The 8,476-nt window shown below is 40.9% G+C and overlaps 1 pseudogene; it reads right to left on the bottom strand.

Moving 5' to 3' along the window:
* Positions 1-1,496: 1,496 nt before the first annotated feature.
* The window catches only part of LOC138097937 (DLA class II histocompatibility antigen, DR-1 beta chain-like), a 39,385-nt pseudogene continuing 32,405 nt past the window's right edge, over positions 1,497-8,476 (bottom strand).

Raw genomic sequence — 8,476 nt, 5'->3', positions numbered from 1 at the left:
CTGCATTGGCAGGTAGATTCTTTACCACTGAGCCAGAGACCAAATCTATCTCTAAAAGAGGATTAAAGGGCATTACCTGTTGGCTGAAGTCCAGAGTGTCCTGGGAAACTGAATGGAAGATATACATAATTACAAGATATGGAGACAATTCCGTTACCAGATTCAGTGTCCTCAGACCCAGAGCCCCATCTGAAATTTCTCGACACTGCAACCACACCAGATGATGCCAGGGCAGGAAGGAGAGCGACCCTGAGAACTCGTGACCCATGAAGCTTCTGTCAGAGAAACCCAGTATAATTTCATCACCCTGGGGCTCTTCCTGCATTTGTCCCAGGATCTCCACCCCGAATCACCAAGCATGTTAACCTTTCCCTTATCTCTACAGGTCATAACTGCTTATGTTTCAACTATAAGTAATCAAGGACTATTGATTTCTGGATTTCCAGGGAAATAACGGCTTTTTACAGTGTCACTGAGACAGAGAACTGAGCAAAGCCATCGTTCTTTTTGCAAAGAAAAAAAAGCCTGTGGGTGGGGTCTCAGCTGCAAACAGGCTCCTCACGTTTCTGATTCCTGAAGTGGGTGAACAGCCCCACCACAAGAAAGAGCAAACCCAGAACAAAGCCCCCTGTTCCACTCATCATCTTACTCTGAGCAGAGTCAGACTGTGCCCCTGAGAAAAGAAGCTAGTTTTGTGATTTTTATCTGAAATACAACTTTGCTAATTGAGACTCTGAGACTGAGAGCTTCAGGAATGAGGGAGGGCAGCCGGAAGAGCTAAAATAACTGATCGCTGCTAGAGAAAGAATATAAAAATCATGCTGAGTAGCTACAAGGCTCAGGTACTGACTCGCTTCAATAGCACAGCCCTGACACAAGGCCATGTGACTTCAGTGCCAGGATGGATGAGAAGTCAGGGATTGAATGAAGTTAAGTATCTTCTCTCAGATGGCAGAATAAGGCTGGACTCCTCCCAAGTCAGGAAAAGTGCCTACATTAGAGAGGATGCGCCCTTCAAACAACAATGAACTCAGGGCAACAGTATCAGAAGTACAAGCCCAATCTAAGGCAGGGACAGGTACCCCGGGCCACGCAGTGACCATGACTTGAGATTTCATGGAGCTTCAGACTGGGGACACCTCTTTTCTCCTTGTCAGGCAGAACTGCCTCCCCTCGGGGCACAGGTATCTGGAGAAACAATCGCAGGATAAACTATTAGAGGATTTTTATCACAGGATATCACACAGCTCCCCCAATAACCTCAGCTGAAGGACAGAAGAACATGAGCAAATGAACACATGGTGTAGGGAGAGGATGCACCTGACACTCAGGGGAAAACAAGCCCCCTCCACGCTGGGTGAGGAACTTAGGAGATCAGAAAGCTTCTCACTCCATTCCACTGTGAGAGGGCTCGTCCGGCTGGGGTGCTCCACTTGGCAGGTGTAGACCTCTCCACTCTGAGGAACCATTTCAAGCATCCCCACGGTCTGGAGAGTCTAGTCTCCGTTCTGCATCAGGCCTGTGGAGATCACCCCAGCCTCCTCTTTCTGGCCTTTCCAGAACCACCTGACTTCAGCATGGCCCGGATAGAAACCATCCACAGAGCAGATCAGGAGGTCGTGGTGCTGCAGGGGCTGGGTCTTTGCAGGATACACAGTCACTGTTGGTGCCCCTGGGAGAGAAAAGGCAGAGGAAATCAGTGAGGAAGGCAGAGTAAATCTCCCTGGCTGCCTTTCTGCCCCCAGTCTCCAGTCCCACGCTCCAGTCTTGGCAGACCTCTCTGAAAACTGGCCATGTGACCCCACAGGAATTAGAACCATGAGCCTAGACTTTAATTCTTACAACACGGGACTGTTAGATTTCAGAGATGTGGAGGAAATTAATTTTGTTTTATTTTTTCATAGCCCAAAAGAATTATTCATTATGACCTGATGTGTTTACCAATCTTTGCAAGGTATTTAGGGTTGACTAAAAAATTAGTCACAAGCTGTAAGTAGAGAGCTATTTTATTTGGTGGGAATGTTAAGGTATCTGAGCCTGGGAGACAGAATCTCAGTGGCCCTGAGAAAACTGTTCCAAGGTGGTGGGAGAGGGAGTCAGGCTATATACAGCTTTGCAACGAAGAGGACAGGCAGTCTAAACATCAAAAATTTAGTGTTCTTCTATGTATGGGAAGATGCAAGAATCTAGGATTATTGAAGTCATTCCTTTCAGATGCATCTTCGCTGTCTGGGGCCAGCATCCTGCATATTTACAGAGATAGTTTTGTTTCTTAAATTCCCTTTGAGCCTTCCCACTCACACTAGATGGCTGAAATCACTGATGACTGTGACATCCTTAAGTTCCTTGTGTAGAGAGTGGCACTGCTTGTTAGCATGGCTCAGAAATTCACATTTGAAGGGCTGGAATTGCAGATAGCTGTGACATTTCTTGCCCACTCATATGGCAGGAAATATTTCATTTGACAATAACATATTACTTAATGCATGATTTCTGGAGCCAGAGTGCCTGAGTTCAAATACATGCACTGCTTTGCCCAAATATAAATGGGATAATACTAATATGTGTATTAGGGTTGTGTGAGGATTAATGCACCTAAAACAATGGCTGGAACTTCGTTTTCAAAATCCTTTTAGATATTTGCTATCTTCTTTTACTTGGAGAGAAAACGTGATTCAAAGCAGTGTGGATAATTGGGGAACAGCTTGAGGTAGATGGGGAGATGGAGAAAAAAATTCCTGAGAATGCTACGCTCATACCTTAGAACACCCAAGAAAGTGATCTAACTCTGGGAAACAGGAAGAGACAAAGGTAATTCTGAAGCTTTATGAGTTGAGTCCCAAGAAAAGCCTGATCTCTGAAGGAGAAGGAAAGGAGCAAATAGTCATTTATTAAAAAAAAAAAAAGAACACGTGCAATTACACTCAGTTGATCAATTTCTCTCCTTTGCAAACTGAGGTGAAAGTGAAAGTGTTAGTCACTCAGTTGTGTCCAACTTTGCTACCCACTGGACGGCAGCTCTGTCCATGGAATTCTCCAGACAAGAATACTGGAGAGGGTAGCCATTCCCTTCTCCAGGGGAACTTCCCAACCTAGAGTTTGAACCTGGGTCCCCCACATTGCAGGCACATTCTTTGCTGTATCAGCCACCAAGGAGGCCCCCTTTGCAAAATAAGCAGTCTTTTTACTGAACTGATCATTTTATAACAGTCTCTCTTTTTTTAAGCTGGTGTTTGAGCTCAGGGTAGAGTCTGAGATTCATTAATATGTGTGCTTAGTGCCCGAGACGATCCCCATACCACCAGCCACAGTAAATACAATTATTTTTTTTTAAAGGTGAAAACTGTTGGAAAAGCATTTTTATAATAACACAAAATGGCAAATCTAAGGCTGACAGCAAATTTTCATGAACAATTTTGCAGTATTTTATTAAATATAAATGTTTAAATTTCTAACATGGAAAATAACAAACAGAATCAAAATATAAACTACAAACAAGATAAAATACTGAATTGAATACCAGCAAAGTGTTTATTATAATGCATAGAGAATCCATAAAACCACCAAGAAAAACACAAAGATCTAAGAGATAATAAACTTTAGATAATTCTTAAAGTTGTAATAGATGTTTGCCAATAAACATGTGAAAATGTTCAGGAACCTTAGAAATTAAAGACATATAAAATAAAAACAAAATGATATAAAATGTCAACTATTTGGCAATACTGAAAAAGATCTAACAAAGGGAAGTGTGAGGTAAAGTGTTCCCACTATACAAGAAGTAACATTAAGCTGCTTAAATACAACTAGCATTATAAAAATAGTAACATCAGTATGTTAAGTCCGTCAGTTCAGTCACTCAGTCGTGTCTGACTCTATGTGACTCCATGGGCTGCAGCATGCCAGGCTTCTCTAAGAAAAGAAAGTGAAGTCGCTCAGTCGTGTCCGACGCTTTGCGACCCCATGGACTGTAGCCCGCCAGGCTCCTCTGTCCATGGATTCTCCAGGCAAGAATACTGGAGTGGGTTGCCATTTCTTTCTCCAGGGGATCTTCCCAACCCAGGGATACCCAGGTCTCCTGCATTGCAGACAGACACTTTACCCTCTGAGCCACCAGGGAAGCACTCCCAGAGCTTGTTCAAACTCCTGTCCATACAGTTGGTGATGCCGTCCAACCATCTCATTCTCTGTTGTTCCCTTCTCCTCCTGCCCTCAATCTTTCCCAACATCAGGGTCTTTTCAAATAAGTCAGCTCTTTGCATCAGGTGGCCAAAGGATTGGAGTTTCAGCTTCAGCATCAGTTCTTCCAATGAATATTCAGGACTGATTTCCTTTAGGATAGGCTGGTTGGATCTCCTTGCTGTCCAAGGGATGCTCAAGAGTCTTCTCCAACACCACAGTTTAAAACCATCAATTCTTTGGAGCTCAGTTTTCTTTACAGTCCAACTCTCACATCCATACATGACTACTGGAAAAACCATAGCTTTGACTAGACAGCCCTTTTTCTGCAAAGTAATGTCTCTGATTTTCAATATACTGTCTAGGTGGGTCAGGGCTTTTCTTCCAAGGAGCAAGCATCTTTTAATTTCATGGTTGCAGTCACCATATGCAGTGATTTTGGAGCCCCCCAAAAATAACATCTCGCACTGTTTCCATTGTTTCCCCAACTATTCGCCATGAAGTGATGGGACTGGATGCCATGAACTTAGTTTTCTGAACGTTGAGTTTTGAGCCAACTTTTTCACTCTCCTCTTTCACTTTTATCAAGAGGCTCTTTACTTCTTCACTTTCTGCCATAAGTAAAAAAAATAATAATAATTTAGGAAGGTGATTTCAAAATCATTTCAACCATATAAAAATAATACATCCTAAGAAAACCAAAAAAGGAAGAAAGTTAGACCTAAAAGACATCTCAGAAAGATTGGCAGGCAAATTCTTTACCCCTGAGCAAGCAAGGAAGCTCCTACCTTTTAAGATCATAAAATTTAATGAAAGTGATGGACAAAACCCAACCACAAGAGGATTAAATTTACACAGGAGTCAGAAATGTCAGAAGAAAAGTGTGGAGTTCTAAAACAAAGAATAATTATGTTAGAGTGTCAGAAGTTCCTGAAGAATGACATTTAAGATGTGAGCTAAAAGGTTATGTTGATATGAGCTAGAGGAAGAGGAGGTGTGTGTATGTCTGGGGGCAAAGGGAGGTATATTTTAGGGAAAGGTAATAGCATGTGTAGACACTTAAAAGAGATGTACTTCTCTATGAAACCAGAAAAATAAAAATAAAAGCAGTTCACTGAAGCACGGAGATTGAGGGTGGAGACTAAAAGATTCCACTAGAAAAAATCATAGGAACCAAGTGCTTAAAAGATTGTAGGTGATGTCAGAAATTTGAATTTATGCTAAATGTAATGGGAAACTTTTGAAGAGTTTCTAGGAGATTAAAACCATGATCCCAATGCACTTCTACCTTTTCTGCATTTCCAAATCGAGAAAACCATATTTTTCTTAAAACAACAAAACAAAAGTACTTTGTGCCAGAGCTTGTTTAGCAAATCTGAGCTGCTGGGGTGCATACTATGTCACTTCAGTCGTGTCCAATTCTTTGTGACCCTGTGGACCATAATCCACCGGGCTCCTCTGTCCATGGGATTCTCCAGGCAAGAGTACTGGAGTGGGTTGCCATGCCCTCCTCCAGAAGATCTTCCCACCTCAGGGATGGAACCTTTGTCTCTTGTGTCTCCTGCATTGGCAGGTGGGTTCTTTACCACTTGCACCACCTGAGAGAAGTCAAATATGTCTCAGAGCTCTTAGAGGTTACATGTGCTTCTGTAGTTTTAATATACATTTGTTAAATATACATATATGTATAAATATATACACATATTTTATGTTTTGTCTTTATGTTTAACTGAATTCTGAAAATGTCAGGAAGAGTTAAACAACTCTTGCTAAAAGTGCGATAACTAAATGAAACCCTTTGATAGCATCAAAGGAATGAAAAGTAGAATTACTGCAGAAATTTGAGGCATTTTCTTGAAAAACATTTGTGGCAGTCACCACTATTTGTGACTTGTAAAGTCAAGTTGATGAAAGTTAAGAAGTTGTGATGATCAAAGACTCATGAAATTTTGAAAAACATTGCATAAGGCAAGAGATGAAAATGAAGATCTTGAACTTGAGCTCACTGAGTGGATTCAACAAGAAGGTGGTGAATTTATGCAACTGTCTTGTTTTGTTTAGGTAATGAAACCAAACCAAACCATAAATAACTGCATTAAAAGATGAGTATGCGTCTAGAATTCTTAGAAGCAGCACAGCATAAGTAAAGTGTGTTTTCAACCTCTACACTACTGACATTTGGACCGATAATTATTTGTGACTATGGGAATGAGGGCTGCTCTACACATTGGAGGATGTCTACCGTCATCCCTGGATCTACCAACTAGATGTTAGAATAAACCTCTAGTATGACAGCCAAAAACGGACCCAGGTATTGCCAGTGGTTCTGGTAGGAAGGGGAGGGAAACAGGTGGGGAAAGGGAGGGAGGAGAGGCTTCTGACCACAACTGGTGTAAATGAACCCACCAGAAAAAAAATCTGTGGTCAAAAAAAAAAAAAAGCCACCGTTGATTATGGTTCAGCAGAGAATTACATTTAAAAATCTGACAATATTTTATCTGTTGAAAATCTTGACCCTATGTGAAATTTCTATTTTTTTAGGAATGCTATCCTGCTGGAAAACTGTTTTTTCCACAAAATAAATTTGTTAAGAACAAAGGTTTACCAATTTCTTTGCCTTGCCAACCAATTACCAAGTCATATAATTTATTTATCCTTCACATCCATATTCTCTCTTAATTTCTCTGCCACTGTCCACTACTTATCCATAGTGGCAAATTATTATAGCCACAGGCATTTTATTCCTGTTCCCTGTTCCAACTAATTCATTTTCTAATTTGGTCTCCTGCTCCCAGTAATGCAAGTGCATCAGATTGCCAGTCTTGGACAGATGTAGAACTCTTTGTAGTCAAGTCCTCTCAGAAAGTGGGAAACTAAGAAGAAGATGACAGTCTCATTAGACAGTTTACAAAAAAAAAAAGTCGAGTCCTCAGATTTTAAGACCCTCACTTACAGATGTATAGAACAGTCTTTTGGACTCTGTGGGAGAGGGAGAAGGTGGGATGATTTGGGAGAATGACATTGAAACATGTATAATATCGTATATGAAACGAATTGGCAGTCCAGGTTCAATGCAGGATACAGGATGCTTGGGGCTGGTGCACTGGGATGACCCAGAGGGATGGTACGGGGAGGGAGGTAGGAGGGGGGTTCAGGATGGGGAACACACGTACACCCGTGGCGGATTCATGTTGATGTATGGCAAAACCAATACAATATTGTAAAGTAATTAGCCTCCAATTAAAATAAATAATTTTTTAAAAGACCCTCACTTAGAAACAATGGCAGAGAAAAGGACACATTGGATCAGAACAGGTACATTTTACCATGCAGAAATTCCCTAAGTACCTTCTTTACAGATAAGAAAGTTAGGTTTCTTTTTAATGGGTGAAGTTGCTGTTCACTGTAGCACTGTTAGTCCAGCTCAGGTGTCCAACTTAAGGTTGCCAGATCTAGCAAATAAAAATACAGAATGTCCAGTGAAATTTGTATTTCAGATAAACTATTATTATTTAGCTGGAATTCAGATTTAACTGGGCATCCTATATTTTATTTGTCAACCTTAGCCCAACTTACTAATAAAATCTCAGAAGGAGCATATTGAATGCTTTTCTGTATTCTTCAACACAAACCCAGGACAGTCTGCACATAGTGTGAACCCTGATGGAATTTTTCAAGTAAATGCAAAATGATTGTATATATTGGAACTAGCATTCCTTGCATACTCCTCACACACTAGTACATGTGAACCTCAGAAATTTTATCAGCAATTCAGACTTAATTAAGCCACTGTTTACTAATCATAGTTCAGTTCAGTTCAGCTCAGTTGCTCAGTCGTGTCCAACTCTTTGCAACCCCATGAACCACAGCACGCCAGGCCTCCCTGTCCATCACCAACTCCCGGAGTTTATTCAAACTCATGTCCATTGAGTCGAGAAGCCCAAGCTATAGAATTAGGAAGTGTAATTTGGAACACGAGCTCGTCCACTTGGGTTTTTAACCTAAGTTAAAATATCCAGAAGCTTAATGGATTTAACAATAGTATGTTCCTCATAGGATATTGTTAAGTGTGAAATTATTAATAAACAGTGACTCTTCCTAGTGCTGATCAAGTAAATATTCAATAAATATACTGACATTTTAATTTTATAACCCTTAAGAATGCAGGCTCAGAAGATATTCTTATTTTTTAACTTCCTGAAGTGAATAATATCTTGATCATCATTTGACTTCCTCTCTGACCTCAACTTATTTCACCCCTCAACCTGCTTGCTCTGCTTCAGCCACTCTAACTTTC

This window comes from Capricornis sumatraensis, chromosome 22 (genome assembly GCF_032405125.1).
Source record: "Capricornis sumatraensis isolate serow.1 chromosome 22, serow.2, whole genome shotgun sequence".
Lineage (NCBI taxonomy): Eukaryota > Metazoa > Chordata > Mammalia > Artiodactyla > Bovidae > Capricornis > Capricornis sumatraensis.
This window is presented reverse-complemented; position numbering and strand designations above follow the sequence as displayed.